The 16462-nt window shown below is 42.5% G+C and overlaps 1 protein-coding gene and 1 long non-coding RNA gene across 3 annotated transcripts in view; one reads left to right on the top strand and one right to left on the bottom strand.

Annotated features, from left to right (window-relative positions):
• Positions 1 to 14870, top strand: part of LOC135329000 (uncharacterized) — a 33694-nt gene extending 18824 nt beyond the window's left edge. The window contains exons 3-4 of the long non-coding RNA XR_010390121.1: positions 12786 to 12856; positions 13980 to 14870. This is a non-coding gene — a long non-coding RNA (uncharacterized LOC135329000). The remainder of the gene's footprint in view (positions 1 to 12785; positions 12857 to 13979) is intronic.
• The window catches only part of RALGPS2 (Ral GEF with PH domain and SH3 binding motif 2), a 186807-nt gene that overhangs the window by 161841 nt on the left and 8504 nt on the right, over positions 1 to 16462 (bottom strand). Inside the window, exon 1 of one of the 2 annotated variants that reach the window (XM_026101044.2) lies at positions 6941 to 7103. The exons of the other annotated variant lie outside the window; for it this stretch is intronic. The gene's annotated coding sequence lies outside the window, so the exon portion shown is untranslated. Of the gene's footprint in view, positions 1 to 6940; positions 7104 to 16462 lie in introns of those variants that run through there. 2 annotated transcript variants of the gene reach the window in all.

Genomic DNA, 16462 nt, shown 5'->3' with positions numbered 1-16462 from the left:
AAAGGAATTTAAGACCAAAGTATATGCATGAACCTGCAGTCACAGAATGCTCTGTTTATGGTAGATTGCATTTTTAGGGGGCATCCTAAAATATTTGCAAAATAGAAGAGCAAAAAAAAAAAATAGCTTTAGTACCATGTAAATAAATGAACAGGAATGATCTGAAATATAGCTACTAAAATGGAATGCAGAATAATTATAATAAGCATATAAAAATATTCCTGGTGGGCCTACTTTAAAATAAAGAAAGAAAATAAACACTTTCAAATATGAGCATGTGGCAAACGGCACTGCTAAGAGCAGATGTACCTCCACAGGATTTGTAGTAGCAGAACAAAAAGTCCCATATGTGCTCAGGTTAAAAAGCACTCCCCAGATAAAAATTACCAAACTGGAATACAAACCTAGCTACAGAACAGGATGCAAAAGCTAATCCTAAGGAATTTGATTAAGTATTTAAGAGCCTGTAATACATTCAGGAGATAATAGCCTACATTAATACAGGTACCAGTGTATTTATGTATTATGTAAACCTTACTAGCGCAGAAAATTAACCTAAGGAGCAAAGTTGACCAAATGCTAAGGTGAGGTGTTATTGACAGGATGTTGGTATTCACTAGATGAATCAACTGTTTGGTACCTGTAAAAGAAACTAACACAAACGTGCATAGCTCAATACAATAAAACCACCGAATACTGAGTACTCCTTCATGGGACCAGATGAAGATACTGACATTTCTAGATAAAGGTTTCAGAAGACAGTCATTCTGACAGAGAAACTATAAAAGTTGCACTCACAGCTCCCCATTTAGAAACTTAAAAAAAAAGTAATCTCAGAATCATATATTGCCTATAACGGTACCTAAATAATATGGTTTAAAAAAAAACATGCTAAAATCTCCATCAATATAATTTCCATTAATATAAACACATACGTGTTAGGAGCCATCCAGCAAGATTCCTGCCCACCAGCGTATATTTAGTACTACCTAAAATTGAGGTTTCTATAGTATTTCCATAGCTTTGATAGTAGGTTTCTATAATGTAAAGGAACACTTCCTACTCTTCGGAAAAATGAACAGGAGGCTGCAAAAGTACATATCGGCTGTGAAATACACAAGCTTCTAATAGCTTACGCTTCCCATGGTAAAATCCAAAAGCTGCAGGAAAAGATACTTTGTGGAAATATGACTCAGTACTACTATCTCTTTCTGGAACAGAAAACAATAGGTCAAACTCATACAGGACATATGAAATGGCTCAAGCTTATCAGAGCTTGGGAAAGTAACACGATGGAGATACGGATTGCACCATTTTAGGTGATGGGGTAGAGGGAAAAGCCCTCCACGATGCACTCTTTTACCCCAGGAAAAAGGTCCACTGCACTGTAAAGGAAAGGACAGAAAACAAGAAGAGCCTGCCTACCTGCTTAGTTGGTCTGTCTCCTCACTCCATTTGCATTTGGGATCTCCTGTTACACATTGCTGTCATTGTGCCATCCTCTTTTTATTTAAAGAACATAAGTTTACCATGCTAGTAGCACTGCCAACTACGGCCTTTGGTTGGCTAAATCCAGTGTACACTTAAATTCATACAAAATTCACATTGCTGGGATGCTTTGGGATGAAAAATGTGTCAACCCCTGATGTCCATAAAAGCCAATCCAGTTGATCAGAAGGTGAATCTACTGTGTCCTGTGCGGTACTCCCAACTGTATTTCCAGAGATGGACAGGCTACTTTTGTTGTAGAAGTGGATGCAGAGTGAGGAAAACATGCAGCTTCTATTTTGGTAACAAGTGGTTTGACTGCTTATTTTTCGGACCACAACAGCCCCACTGGCCACAAAGCCCCAAAAGAACAGTTGCAAAGGTCTTTGAGCTATCCAGGAAGAAAAATATCACATAAGGTAGAGCAACTAATTGGCTGCTATATACATATTCTATTGCCATATACTGAATAGTAACTGAACAGTTTGATTTAAGAACATAGGTGTTTAATTTTAGAAGAGTACTTTCTTTGGCTAGAATTATAATGACATATTTTTGCAGATAGAAGTCTTGCCTGCTAATATTATTACTCCTGATAGATGCCAAACATACACACCCTGCATTTCAACTCTTCTTTAAAACTTGGCCTCAGACTTTAAATGGTATTCTTAAATATAAACAGTAATAAAGCTCCAGTCAAGGCAGTTTTAAAGATCCATGATCTACATTGTCAGACTAAAGGGAGATGGGGGAATTACAAACTGAAAGAGAGAAATATTCCAGTAATAAAAGATAAAATAGAATAGACAGCAAACAGAGTGCAGCACTCCAACTCCTTGTAGAGCTGGATCTGTCATAGCCTATTCAATAGTCTATCAGCATAGACTTCCTGTAGTGCTAACATGCTCTTTGTGTCTCTCAAAGTATGAGAAGGAAAAAAAACCTTATTTTCCTCTTCTTCAGTACTGCAAGCACAGAAATAATTTTTGAAAAACAGTGTTTTAGGATGCTTGGTCTGGAAAATTAGTATCAGAAACTAAATGAATCCATCCCAGAGCACACTCCTGTAGAATTACAGTACCCCTCAACCAAAAGAAGAAAAGAAAAATGACCCTCCAGATCACTGCAGATACACTACCAGCACAGGTACTCACAGAGCACTTGGCACTTCTGCAGGGTGTTTGTGGAGTGTCAGTGATCTGTCAGGCCTAAAGCAATCATGTGTAATAAAGCTCATCTGTTATGGGTACCTACCTATGGCACATGCTAGGCAGACAGCATTTTCTTCTTGCTAAAAATACTTCCTTTCCCTCTCCAAAATGACAAAAGTGTAACTTTGCCTGACCTACTTTTCGTCCTTATTCATTCTGTGCAAATCGTGCAAAATTGACACCTAATTTCCAGGTGCTGTTGCTTAGCTTCCTAAATTATTAATGAGTGTAATAATTATCCCTTTTCATCATCACATGGGACAAGGAAATAGATGCAAAGATTACAATCACATCACCATCATCATATCTGAGCATGTTTACAGTATCAGAAGATACCCTCTGCCACTTTCAATCAGTAAGCTGTACTATTACGAGATGCATTTTATACCGTGGTTTAATGATATTCAAGCATGGGCTCTGCTATTCTGTGAAGATGAATGATAGACCTGAAAATCTTTCTTCAGGATCACTGGATAGCAAGAACATCTTTGCTATTCTTAACTTACAAGTTAAGATAGTGTAAGACTTGGAGGCCAGAGGGGCAAGAAGTGATTTGCTACCTCATTGAGAGATCAGTACTGCTGAGCTCCAATGGACACATGTAAAAGGTGTATTCCAGAGAAAGAGAGCTTTCCCTGGGAACATCCTGCCATCAACACCTTGCCAACAAATACTTCCGCTCCTGACTAGTCCTTGCTGAATATGAATCACGATTAATCAGACAGTTCCTCAGCAGAACAGCCTCATATTATACTAGTCCAATCCCGGGTGCTCCTGGGGCAGAGCACAAAAAGTACAGGGGAAATATGGACCAAAATCAGGGCTATCTGATTTGGTCAGTGTATTCAAGAGTGTTGCCAAGTGGAGCCAAAAGCCTTCAATGAGTGGGTGAATAGTGTGTGCTGATTCTGACATGGATTTAGGAGATGCAGAGGAATGAGAAGAGCAGAGAAGAGGTGAGACTTGTGAAGGAGAGTGTCAGGGAACTACTGAAAATTGGGAAAAGTTCAATCATCCTGTAAGTGTTTGGAATGATTTGAAAAGTGAAAACAAGAAATGTCCATGTCACCGAGTTTAAAAGGCTATACTTGTACCAGCATAGCTATCTCAGCAGGGCTTCCTATCAGCAGCAGAGCCAACAGGACGAGCTTTTCTGCCGACTTTTTTGCCCATCTCCTGAGGTCAATGACAGATATCATTATCTAGCTCTCCTAGCTGAGTTGATTGAAGATGTTCTGCCTCACAATTGTCCATCAGCATTTGCCAACTGGGAGTTACCACCCACAGCTCGGCCCACAGAAGAAACCACTTGAGCATTCTCATATGCTGTGGACAAAGCTGGGCGAGTTAGCTCTAACCACTTCTATTAGCACTTTAAATTACTCCATCGGACATTGCCCGAAGTGGACTATGGCACAATCTCTTCTCCCTCTGGATAAAGGGGACAGCAGCCTCCAGGAGAAGAGCAATAACAAGCCACCAGAGAACAGTAAGGTCTTCCATGATCACGGCAGTTTGCATTGTGGCTGTCTTTTCATGGCCTGAACAATGTCAGTCAAGGTAACAAAAGCACTTGCTGGTCAATATTAGTACGTTCACCTGTAACTTTTTCTGGCACAGCTATGTCCGCAGACCTTCAGAGTATTATGACTTGGAGTCACAACTGCTGCTGGATTTAGCTGTCTCAGCTGAAGATGTTTCTGCTCTCAGAACTGTGAGGCAGTGAGCTATTAGTCACCGTAGTTAAATCCAACAGGGATCATTAAATAGAGCTCCTGACCCCCACAATTCACATCTCAGGAAGCTCAGCTCCCTGGTGGTATAAGCTGCTTGTGTAGGTGGTGACCTGTGGCAGCTGCAGAGCAGAGGAACAGCTCGGTGTGCTGCCCGTGCTGTGCATGGGCTGCCCTCCAGGAGAGGGGCGATGAGGATGGGGAGGGCAGGAGCCTCTTAAATGCCACAGCATGAATGGCCAGAATTCAAGGGACCAGGCTCTAGGCCGTACCAGCCATGGAAAAAGAGGGCACTTAGCAAAGTACTAGGAAGATAAATCAGAATGAAATGGGAGGAGGTTAGTTGCTGCTGAAAAATGGGGAACTGGAGCCCAACTAAGTGGGACAGGGTGAAGAGCAAGTAATGAGTGCCAAGCGGTGTGGACAGCTGCTTTCACCCTCCTGCTGCCCTGTCCATCTGCTTGGAACTTACTTTCAAACTGAGTCCTGTTTTTTTTTATGTCTGTCCTGGCCCAAACTCCCATCTTGTCCTTTATGGATCTGGTACTTTCCCTCAAAATCATTTATTCCAGAAAAGCTGAATTAAGAAACAAACTATTACTTAACACACAAATTCTTCACTCTCATAAGTTTCTTTCAACTGTATTTTCCCTTCACACAGTCAGGTCAGAGTCTTGTGGCTGATTTATTACGGTCATTTGAAGATGACAATGATTTCATATGACTATCTCTATCTGTGTTACAAATTCATCACAAGCTGTGATCACAAGTCGTGGCTATGTCCAAAATTTAGGTCCAAACAACTGCATACTGTTGGAACCTCCCCCCCCCCCCCCCCCGAAATACATTCACTGACCTCCTCTTCCAGAAGAATGGAAATCATTAGTAGAATAAGCTCTTCAAATCAATCTGTAAACAGCCTGATTCACAGTTTTTCTCCCCAAAAGAGAAGGAAGTTAGGAAAGGAGCATTTTAAACAAAAAGGGCTTTAGCTCCACCCAGTGGTAATCAAAAATTTTCAAACCATTCCTCTCCCCATCATCTGCCTGCCGTGTTCCAGGGTCATTTCTGGGTACCTAATACCAAGCAGATATACAACACTTATTTTTTTAAGCTCATGTATTAGAGACCTCTGCTTGTAGACTGCTGTGTTACAGGTCTGAACTGTCTTTCCTTATTAGACTACGCTTTCAAAAGCTGGTGTTAATCATTACTCTGAGATTATCTACATCAGCCATCACTATCCTCTTTGCTATTCGCAAATTTTGAACGTTTCTCCTCACTCACTAGCTTCCAGATAGCCAGATGGCTGGGCATGGGCATGGCACCATGACCCCTTTTGGACCTCTTCTCTTTCAGCAGCGATTTTGGGGCAGGGGCGAGTGCAAGCTGTGGCACTTCTCCTTTCTATCTGGTATACCAGCATTTTAAACATTTTTTTGATCTTCCTCATGGGGCACCACTTTCTAACATAACTCACAAAACTATTTTTAGAATTGTGGATTCTTTTAAGGAAAGGTTTTTCTTGTCCAAATTTTCAAGCACAAAATGGCTGTCTAAAAGAACTTTACGGATTGACTGACAGGGACCTGGAGGATGTTAAAACCAGCTCCAACATCGTTAGTTGGCCAATAATTAAATAGTTCAAAACATCTGACCTCATTAATGCTCAGATACACATCATCAACTCTCAGGCTCTAGGGCATAAACTCATGACACCATCAGCTAAATGGATTATGCTTTTTGGGTGTCACTGAAACATCAATTTGTGACTCTGTTGGAAGCAGGGTTCTGGATTGGATGAACTCAAGTTCTATGTGTAACTCTAAAATGTTGCAAACCTGTATTCAGTTTCTTACAGCTCTTCCTGCCCTTCCTCTATGCCCCAGCTGTTCTTTCTTAGCCTTTTGAAAGGTGTGTCTCATGTTTTACCTGTTTATTGCACCACGTAAGTATTATTGTGGTTATATTTACATTTCAAAGTGTTGAGCCTGCTGCATTTGTCCTTGGGTTTTGAGATGATAGTTAGACGCAGTGGCTCATTTTTAACTAAACAGTTAAAAACATATGCAATCTGAAATATATTTTCAACCAGTGTGCTGCATGCAAGCAAACTATTCTTTTTTTTCCTTTCTGAAAAGCTTCCAAATCCATTCACCTTATACATTCTCTTGTGCTCTCTATCTCTCACCTCCTTACAGATTCTCATCTATATTTTCATTTTAATAACATTTTCCACCACAAAAGTGGTGTGATATTTTTAGCTATCAGACTATATCACATTTATCAATTAAGGTATTAAAATGATATATGAACAACACGAAACAAAATTCAGCCAGCCTTTCTTCTCCCCCACAAAATCTAATTCATAAGCCCCATATTTCACAGGGCTGGTAGCAGCTATTTCATTTTTCATCTCGTCAGTGACATAACCAGATAAAGCTAGTGTTACATGCAGTAACAATTTGTACAATGCACTGAGTAAGGCATTATTGTGGTGTTACTTACAGGAGAAAGGGAAGTAGCCAATTCACACAGCCTCTACTGGACTTGTATTAATGTCAGTCTGTCGAATGGCAGGAATGTGGAGAAGTGGCAGGTTGCGCAGCCCAGGCGAAAGGAGGCTTCCTGAGGGAACCTAGAAGAGACGGTCCTGCTCTGGCTGCCCCCGTCCCTGCATTGCTTTTGCTGCCAGGAACTGTCACAGAGAAGAGGCAGAATTTCCCTGACTTGAATTCAGCATTTTGTCATCAAAAAATGCCTAGAATTTGGCCCCTTGCTAACACACATCTCTAAGACCAAGGGAGTTTGAGACTCCGAGCACTTTGAAATAACACCTGATGGTCAAAGAAACGAACCTTATCTACCCAAGTAGCCAGACTTCTTCAGCTATTGCATTTGAAATCTGAAGCCCTGCTATGCAACACCGTCCTACCTGTTGAGAGCGTCTCCCACGCTTGTGTGGAGAGACCGTCTTGTTAGACAAACTTCTTTCATTTCTAACACCTACATTCACGTATGGAATAAAACCAAGAGAGTTAGCTTAAAAGTACCTTTCCTGGGCTGTTCAGTATGTCTCCTCTTGAACTGCTGCCCCTGGTGAGTCCAGTAACCAGCTGCTGGGTGTGACTCCCAGCAGCCAACCAAACCTGGATCACCAGGCAAGTGGCTACAAGAATATTGCTTGGGGGAACTGAGCGTGTTCCTCCTCACCTACCTGTCTGCTCTGGTGCATAATTCAGAGAGGCAGCATCTTCTGAAACAGCCTACCCTAACCTTTCTTTGCAGGTATAATCCGTTGCCCATCAACCATGGGAGAAAGGAAAAAAGCAAAATCAATTCCTGCATGTTAATCAAATGTGCTGAGTGTACCATAAGGCACAACTAGCAGCGCCTCCGATGATGTGCAACCCCACTTTTCCCTCAATCTATCCCCATCTCCCTACTTTTTGAGTAGTGGTATCGGTTGCTGAGGAGGTTCTTGTCAATTTAGGAGACAGACACTGTTTTCTGCCTGTCACTAACACAGCCTTTTGTTTCTGGCCTTTGTTCAAATCTTTGGTCACGTACGGCTTGATGGTACATCTCCAAATATTCCTTTAATACTCAGGAGAGTTTTCCAGGAGGAAAAGGAAGATTATAGCTTCTCACCCTCCAAAGATGGCCGGAACCACAGTTCATGTTTCACTAAGTTCCATCAGGTAGATTAAACCCTGGATAAAAACAAACATCAGGTTGCCAAGCAGATAACTGCTAAACCACAACAAACAAACAAGAAAGAGAACTAGGCTTTTACCAAAGTCAGCAGTGAAGCTGATAGGTAGAAATGCTTTGATATTTTCATGAAACATTAACCTTCAAACATAATTACTACAGGCACTTAAATTGTACCTGAAGGCTGCACTGTTGGGGGGAATTGCTATGAAACTGGCCTGCAGGGCAAGAACGTGGCAGGTAAACAAAAGTAATGTTTGTGGAAAGATAATGGGATACAGGTCAAAGCATAAAAAGCACAGCTTTAGGGAATGGAAGTGCTGTTACTGAGAGGAGATTTGTGCCACTTTCCACATACCAGGAAAGGTGATGGTGACTTGTTTGATGTTGCATGAACAGTAAACTTTGAAGACAGACACTACGGAAACATAAAAAGCTGGATGTTGGGAGAGCATAAAAACAATGCTTTCCCCTTTAAAAATCTTCAGTTATAATGTTGAAACGATTTTATTTGAATATCTGGACAAAATTAAGCTAGATTTACTGAACGGTTAAACATCTGCATTCTACCCTGGGACCCGAGGTTAAAGAGTCAGATGTCTCAGCTGGAAGTCTGTTTCTGGAAAATTTCCAGCCCATTTTCTCAGATTTATGAGTTAAGGAAGAGACAAAAGATAAGCATCCAAAACCTTGTGTGGTTATAGGCTCCCTATCGCCCGTCTGTATTATGTAGTATTTGTAAAATATGGGGCTGAGGTTGTTTCTTCTGAAAATATGACATGGAGAGGAAAAGAAAGGACAACGCAAGTTAAAATCCAGCTTTGGATGGCTCTGATTTGTGCACCACAGCAGAATTCAGCGTGATACCCATCATAATACTGGTATATTTACTTATATTAGGTCAATATCTAGCCCAAAGTGATTTATTTTTCAGGTGTCTGGGGTATAGAAACCTATTTAAATTCTCTGCCTTTCCCTACTCAGCCTGACTTTTAAAAGGACACTATCAGCTTAAAAGTGTCTAGAATGTGTATAAGAGAAGTATTTGTTAAAGGTAGCATTTCAGGTAATGCAAATCTGGTATTAAAGCTAGTGGAGAGGTGGAAGGGGGCCAGATCTGTTCTGGGTGATTTTCAGAAGTAGCTGAATCCTGGTGTTGGCAGGCATAGCAAAAACAAAAACTAGAGAACAAGTTTTGAACTGCTGCCATTTCTACCTGAGCTCGTCTTCTTGGCCTTCCAACCTTTCTATACCTGGGCTAAATGTAGGGAGAGGGCTAGGGATTATGGAGCCTGGCCCATAGTACATGGGAACACAATCTGTTCAAAAATGAGGTTCTGAAAGCTTTAGTGCTTTTGAAAAAGCCTAGCTTCTGGTACATCAGCCCTTCATCACCTTCTCCTACTGTTTGAATCAGTTTTTAAATACAGAAAAGGAAAAAGTAGTGACTTCCACCCATGCATAATTTAACCAGTGCTAATGATTCCTAATCTGCTAGAAGGAAAAACCTAGTGTGGACTAGTCTTCCCTCTCAGCCAGCAGCAATTTTACTAGCCCATTTGGAATTTCTTGCTCCCTACATACTACTCTGGCTCTTTACCGCCCCAAAGTGAAGACGTGCCTGGAAGGCCAAGGTGCAACATAGCTCCACTGCATATAGAGCAAGGAAAGAAGGGACCCATCAGAGCACCACCTCTGAAAATAAAGCGCAGGCCAGACCACAAGGTCTAAAACAGAGGGGCTCTAGCTTGTAGCTGGGAGATTTGAGGGCAGGGATGCAGCACAGGACAGATGAAGGCGTTGGGAAATACTGACTTGCTGTGCAGTCTTGAGCAGGTCACGTTGCCTCCTTGACTCAGTTTCTCCCTCTCAAAAAGAGACAATGAGGCTAGCTAAGGCTCCTTCCCAGCTTACCCAGTAAATGCCCTGCTGTGGAAGCAGGAGGATGTATATATGTTTTAGAGCTGAGGTTACAGAAACAGGTACTCCACTGAACTAAACACAAAGCACTGCTGCTCATGGTAGCCACAGCTCTGTGTGCAAGGTTGCAGGGATAGTGTAGTGTCACTTCGGGTTTGCCCGCATGTCATCTCAGAAATCTGCATGCCCTGGTGACTATGCTAATTTTGTGTTTTAAAATCATTAATGCTTCAATCACAGAGCTGAGCTCAGCAGCTTTTACAGCACCATTCTGGTCTGCTTTCAACTCTGCAGGGGGCTTTTCTGGCTCCAGCGATCTGTGCATGACAAGAGAGGGGACAGCAGGAAACACTGGGACGCAGAAAGGTGCACATCTTCCCTGCTTTCTCACCTCCACAGTTTGCAGCATACAGTCATGAGCAGAGGTTCTGCTTTTGTGTTGATTTTCTGTTCCTGGCAAACTGAGTGCCTCAGGAAGGACGCAGGTAGCATACCACGTTCCTAAGTGGATGTCATTGCTTTGTAGCTTAGTGTGAGGTAAAGGTAAGCCCCACAAAGTTGCTACTGGGAATATACTACTAAAATCCTCTGACTCAGGTGAACTTCCTTAACTCAATATTGGTTTTGACCTGCTTGCCTAGCATATGTTTTGGACTGAGCTGCGTAAGCCAGCCTTCACAGGCTGCTGCCCACTTTGAATAAGGCACTGCAATGTGCAGATGCCATTCCCAGGGCAACTGGCACTCTCCAAAATGTTGTCTCAGGTGACACAAAAGCAGAGTCTCTTTTCAGCTTTGTTTCCAGTGAGAAAACAAGCCAGCCAGTGTGACTGGTTAGTTTTCATTCTCCCCAGGATTTCTGATGATTTCGAGCACATGGGAGAAATGAAAATACCTGATATGGGTAACAAACTGTATTTGCATCCCTTCAAAGGAAACATAAATGACATAGTGTTCCCATGGCTCCCATATGGTTTGCACGGATGCACGCAGAACAGCATTGCTATGCCTACTGTTTGGCTGGCTGATAGGCCAGCTGGGAGTCTATCGTGCATTTCTACTCAATGAATTATTAATTATAACATGTAAACCTGCTCACAATGTTCTTACTATATCTACTTTCAATACAATTTCCTTCCTTTTCCCCCACAGGAACTTCAATGCCTTTTATCCTAGTCTGTAAAGTCAGTCAGTTAATTTTGTATGATATTCTGGTCCTCCTGTGTTTGAAGATGGCACCCACATTTGTTTCCCAAGCAGTCTTGCTACTACATTTGTGCCATTCCTGCTGAGGTCAAAAAAAAAAGTCCATTAAATAAGATCTCAGGATTGCAATTCATGTTTCAGTACAATGTGCTCCTCTTTAGACAGATTCTTACTCACTTTTCAGTCTGGTTGTAATCTTCCGATCTCCATTTTAAGCAATAGCTTTCCCTGTGGCATCCAATATTTTCCAGAGCTTGGGTAGATAGATCTACTCCATATTCCTTAGGTAGAAAATCCCCAGTTTCCGAACAAAAGCTGTTAGCACTCCTTGTTCCCAGAAACAGGTGGTTCTTTACTCACAGCTTCAGTGCTTGATTCCCGACTTGCTCGTTGGGTTGAAAACGTGTCATAGGAAAGTAGGTCACGTGCCGAAGAACAGGGTAAACCTTCAGAAATACAGTGGATGGAGGCTACAGACACAAACATTATCATCTCTTCTACCTCTCAATTCTTGAAAATGCTTCCTGAACTCCTGAGGGAAGGCCCTAAGGGCACAATGAAAGGAGGGAGGCTTTCTCAAAGCAAAGGAGGAAGAATTTGGATTTATTACTAGTCTATTAATGTGGATCCCTCACATTGATATCTAGACTGCTCCAATCAGTAGTCTTGGTTTAAAGTCAGGAGTCAGTTACAGCGAGAGAAGTCAGTGTAAGCCAAAAGCTAAAAACAAAAAAAACCACAAAAAACCCACAAAAGAAAGGAATAGTGGAACATGGCCCAGTACTTACAGAATGTTACAGAAGCGCAAAGCTACTGTTTTGCACTGGCAGCAAATGCCAATGTCTTTTATTGCAGCTTTGTAAGGGGAAGTGAAGTGGAAGGGAACAGGCAAAGCAGTTGGCTACACTGCGCTCCAACACCACGCATCTATGTGGAAGGCATCAGTAGCTAACCTAGCAAAAGCACGGGATTACGGCGGGATCTGGGCCTGACTCTTAAGAGGACAGTGTTAGCAAGAAAGGAGTAAATGAAGCAGCCAGGGCAAACACAGTTTAGCAGTGGGACAAATACTGGCACGCTTGTGGGTCAGCTTTCCAGCCTAGCAGACATGCCTGGGAGTAGTTTGATCATCCAAGAGACTATTTAAATGTAGATTTTTCAAGTGCACTCAAATTTCCTCCCCAGTGTAAGCCCCCCAGAGATTACACACTGCTGCTGCTTCCCTTGCTGCCTGCAGCAGGTAGGGTGTTTCACTGCAGTTGGATTCTTGACTTCGGGGTTAGGATTAGAAACAAGATCTTTTGCAAACTTCATTTTATCTACCCCCTCCCCGAGCAAAAAAAATATTTTTTTTCTCTTCGGCTTTTCCTTGTGTTATTTTTCTGGAAAATCTGTTAACAAGTTTGTTCTTTGAGCAGATATGTCACTGGGAAGCTCTGTTTCTTTGGATCTTTTTCCTTAACAGTTTTGCACTGGTTCTGTTCACATTTTTTTCCATTTGTCCTTATTCCTAGGATATCTGCTTACAAACATCATTAGAGAGCTGGGGAGTAGAAGTCAAATTGGAGGAAAGGAATGGAACAAGGTATGCAGACTTACATATTGTATATATATATGGAATTCCAAATAGCCTGTTTGAATCTTGCCTAAATTCACAATGACTGAAAACCACAACTTTATATGGTAGTTGTTTGACAGCTCAAGAGAAATCATTCACCACAGTTCCTACAAAAACCTGCTGCTGCTACTGGCTGTTTTGCTGTCTGTATGATCAAGGACTGAAATACCTTTTTATTCTCAGTATGATTTGTCTGGCTTAGGACTCATCCGTGTTGACCAACTATATGAAGTTGCTTGCACTGCTCAGTTTAAGCTGTTTATTTACATTACTGCATTATTGCACACCGATTAATCATTAGTTGCCTTTTCTGACAAATGTCACTTCTGCAAGACATCAGTATTTCAGATCAGTCTGAGGGTGGGAAGGAGAGATTTGGTATTTTGCTAATCAGCTTCTGCTTTGTCCACTATTTTATGTTGCCATTACTTCAGTAGTACATTAATTAGAGGACAGCGTGTGGGGGAAATCTATGTGGACTTTGTCACAGTAACATATCTCGATGTAGTCTCAGATAGGGTGGGGGCAATTCAGCAGGGATGGCCCAAGGCTTTCAGGAAAGATGAGCATTTTACTGACAGCAATTCAAAATGTAGTGAATTGCAAATACGTCCCTGAGCCAATTTACTGATAACACTTGAAGCATCTGCACAAGTGTATATGCCCGCAAGATACTCAACATACTTGTTTGTCATGCTGATAAAGGAGCGGTGGTTAAAGAAACACTTGTAGCGGTGCATGTTTGTGTGTCACGTCTGCATGCAATTCATTTATCACGTTCATTCCAGACTCTCTCCAGTACAGTCCTTGTGATAGCTGTTGCCCTTATAAGCCACAGCATACAGGTGAGTCAGCAAGTGCAGTGGGAACCAGGAGAAACCAGAGAAGAATGGCCATACGGCCTGGTACTCAGTGCAGTATGTCCTCAAATGGTCATTTATAAATGTATTACTAGACTAAAACAAAATGAAGACCATGCAACCTGCACGTGGTGTACTGCTAATGAGAATCAATCCGCACTTGGAGGAACCATGGTTATGTTGAAAGCATGGCTCCAACACTCCTGGCTCACCAAATTTTCTCCCTCCAGCTGCTGGGGTGACCTTTCTGATGAGGAAGACAGCCAGCCTGCTACAAACTGGCCCGGGCCTAGCTGTAAGCTAAGCAGATTCACTGTTGTGCAACTCCTCCGGCACCTCTGAGCTCTCGTACTGCCGAGACCACAGGAATGGTTCCTTACGACCAAGTGCGTCCTGTCTCTGACCACAGACAACTGCAAATATCTTACTGGAAGGTATAAAAACTTCACTGTCAATATAAATATTCAAACTGTTTAATTATATCCCACTTTTAGTGTTTATGGGATCAGCACCCAAAGTGCTGACTTGCTGATGCCCTTAAGCCTATGGGACAATAAGCCTTTTTACTTCTATGCTGAGGAGTGTGATTATGAACATAATTGAAGCAAAAGCCATTTTTATTGTTTAGGATACAGAAAAGACTAGGTTAGCATTTCCCCATACCAGAAGGCCACACTGTTGGGAAGCATGAGGTATATACCACAGACCTGTCCTGATTAGAAGGAATAAATCCGTATCAGCATAGCCATGCATCTGGAAACTGCTGGGAAACTGGTGTACTGCTGAGAAAGATGTAAATACAGGAAGGCTCCACAGAGCAGAATCTCCCAAGAAACATCTAGCCAAGCTTTAGTTTCTACAGCTGAGAGACTGAAAACAGCCAGATACTCAGATCCATCAGATACTTAAATCCAGCTGAAATCAGATGCCTGAGTATTTTTGAACTAAGGACTAGCCAAGCTCCCTGGGAACACAAATCTCAGTGGCTCCTAGTGGCCACTGTCTCATTTCTGATCTTTTGTCTTTGAAAATCATCTTTGTTACCCACAGTAAATTCTTGCATGGACTCCTTTGCAGGCTGGCTACAGGTGTTGGGAGAGCAGGCTGGGAGCCTTGGTTGCACTGCCTATTTTCTTTCTTGCATCCAGTCCCATTCCAGGTGATTTCTAGACACTGTGCTTTTACATTGGTCAGGCCCCATCCGAGATGGCTGTAGCCAAGGAGTATTACAAGAGCCGCTGCCCAGACAAGCAGACTTTGTCAGTGTGGAAGGCCTACCCTCAGCTGTTGGTGCAGGGGGCACCAGATGATGGGACGTGTGTGTCCCTGTCAGCTCATTTTTCTTCTAGGCCACCACAGGCAGCTCTTCCTTCTTCACCCAGCTCCTCTAATCCTAATCTCAGCACCTCTGTGACTGACCAGCTTCTTGCTGCAATAGTAGGCCAAAGAGCGTGGCATCTTGGATGTAGGCAGCTGACTTCCACTCAGCTCTGCCAACGCAGCTCCTTTGTGCCCCAGAGCGTCACAGCCGTTCCTTTCCTCAGCTCAGCGGCAGGAATCAGCCGTTTTGCTAGCCACTGAAGCCGGGTGACAGGAGACACACACATCTATGTGAGATCGGTCTGGGACTGTCACCTGGCTTCTTTTAGGAATGACTGTAATGTGCATTCAAGGCCCCAGCAATTAGCAGCTAGTGGAATAAATTTAGCAGTTTCTAATGGCACTTGAAAAGCCAGTGTCAGTACTATAGTAGTAAATAGCTCTTTTCACCCAGGATTTTTGATCTCTGGGATAACTGATGCTCACTCTTCGCAGACTCCTCTGGCACTGATACTTTTTCAGCAGCTAACACAGGAGTCGCAGCTAACACTCCACTTCTGTCCCTAACCACAACAGGAAATGCTTTGCATGCAGGTGGGAACATTAATGTTGGTGATATTATGCTAACTTTACTCTCTAGGGAACAGTCATCATGGAAAAACCCAGTCCAGGCCTTCAGGAAAGTTTCCTAGCAGCTGTTAGACCACTAACACATTGGCATAAGTCTCATAAGAACACTTCTGCCGTGACTGAACAGAGCATTACTGTGCCTGCATTAGTGAACTGGAAGAGGGACCAAGTATGCTGCCTCCTAGGTCTTTTCCATCTTTCCATTTTAGGAACATGGCTTATTCCAACATCACAGTTGTCAAGTCAGCAGTTGGGGCAGATGGACTTTCCTTTTTAGGCTCCATATTTTGTCAAAGCCACAATCTGGAATCTGCCTGCAGGGAATATATTTCTTTCAAGAAAAAAAATGTTACGGAGGGAGAAGCAATCTCTTTGCCCTTCAGTCAACCCCAGAGGAGATGCTGCCCCTTCTATCAGCTTTTTTAGCTGTATTGCTTGCTGTGGCAGTGACTTTCTAAATGCAGCCTTATAGAGTGCATATCCTGGCATAGCAGGGAGCTACTATTTGCATAGTTTCCTGGTAGTGGAGAAAAAAATCTGAAAGGGCAAGTCTGCATTCTCCAGGGATTCCTGATCCTGAAAACATCCAACAACATAAAGTAAAATGTTTCAGTGGTTTCTGGTACTAACAGGGAATATGAAGTCCGTCCTCTTCTTTCATTGCCTTCCCGCCAGGGAAGCCCTGGATCCTGAAAGAATCCTTTGAAAATACGGAATGAAATAGTACACACAGGTGATAATGGAGAGCAAAGCTTTGAATAGT

The sequence above is a fragment of the Dromaius novaehollandiae genome, chromosome 8, assembly GCF_036370855.1.
Source record: "Dromaius novaehollandiae isolate bDroNov1 chromosome 8, bDroNov1.hap1, whole genome shotgun sequence".
Classification (NCBI taxonomy): domain Eukaryota; kingdom Metazoa; phylum Chordata; class Aves; order Casuariiformes; family Dromaiidae; genus Dromaius; species Dromaius novaehollandiae.
Note: the sequence above shows the minus strand (reverse complement) of the source record. Positions and strands in the feature narration are given on the sequence as shown.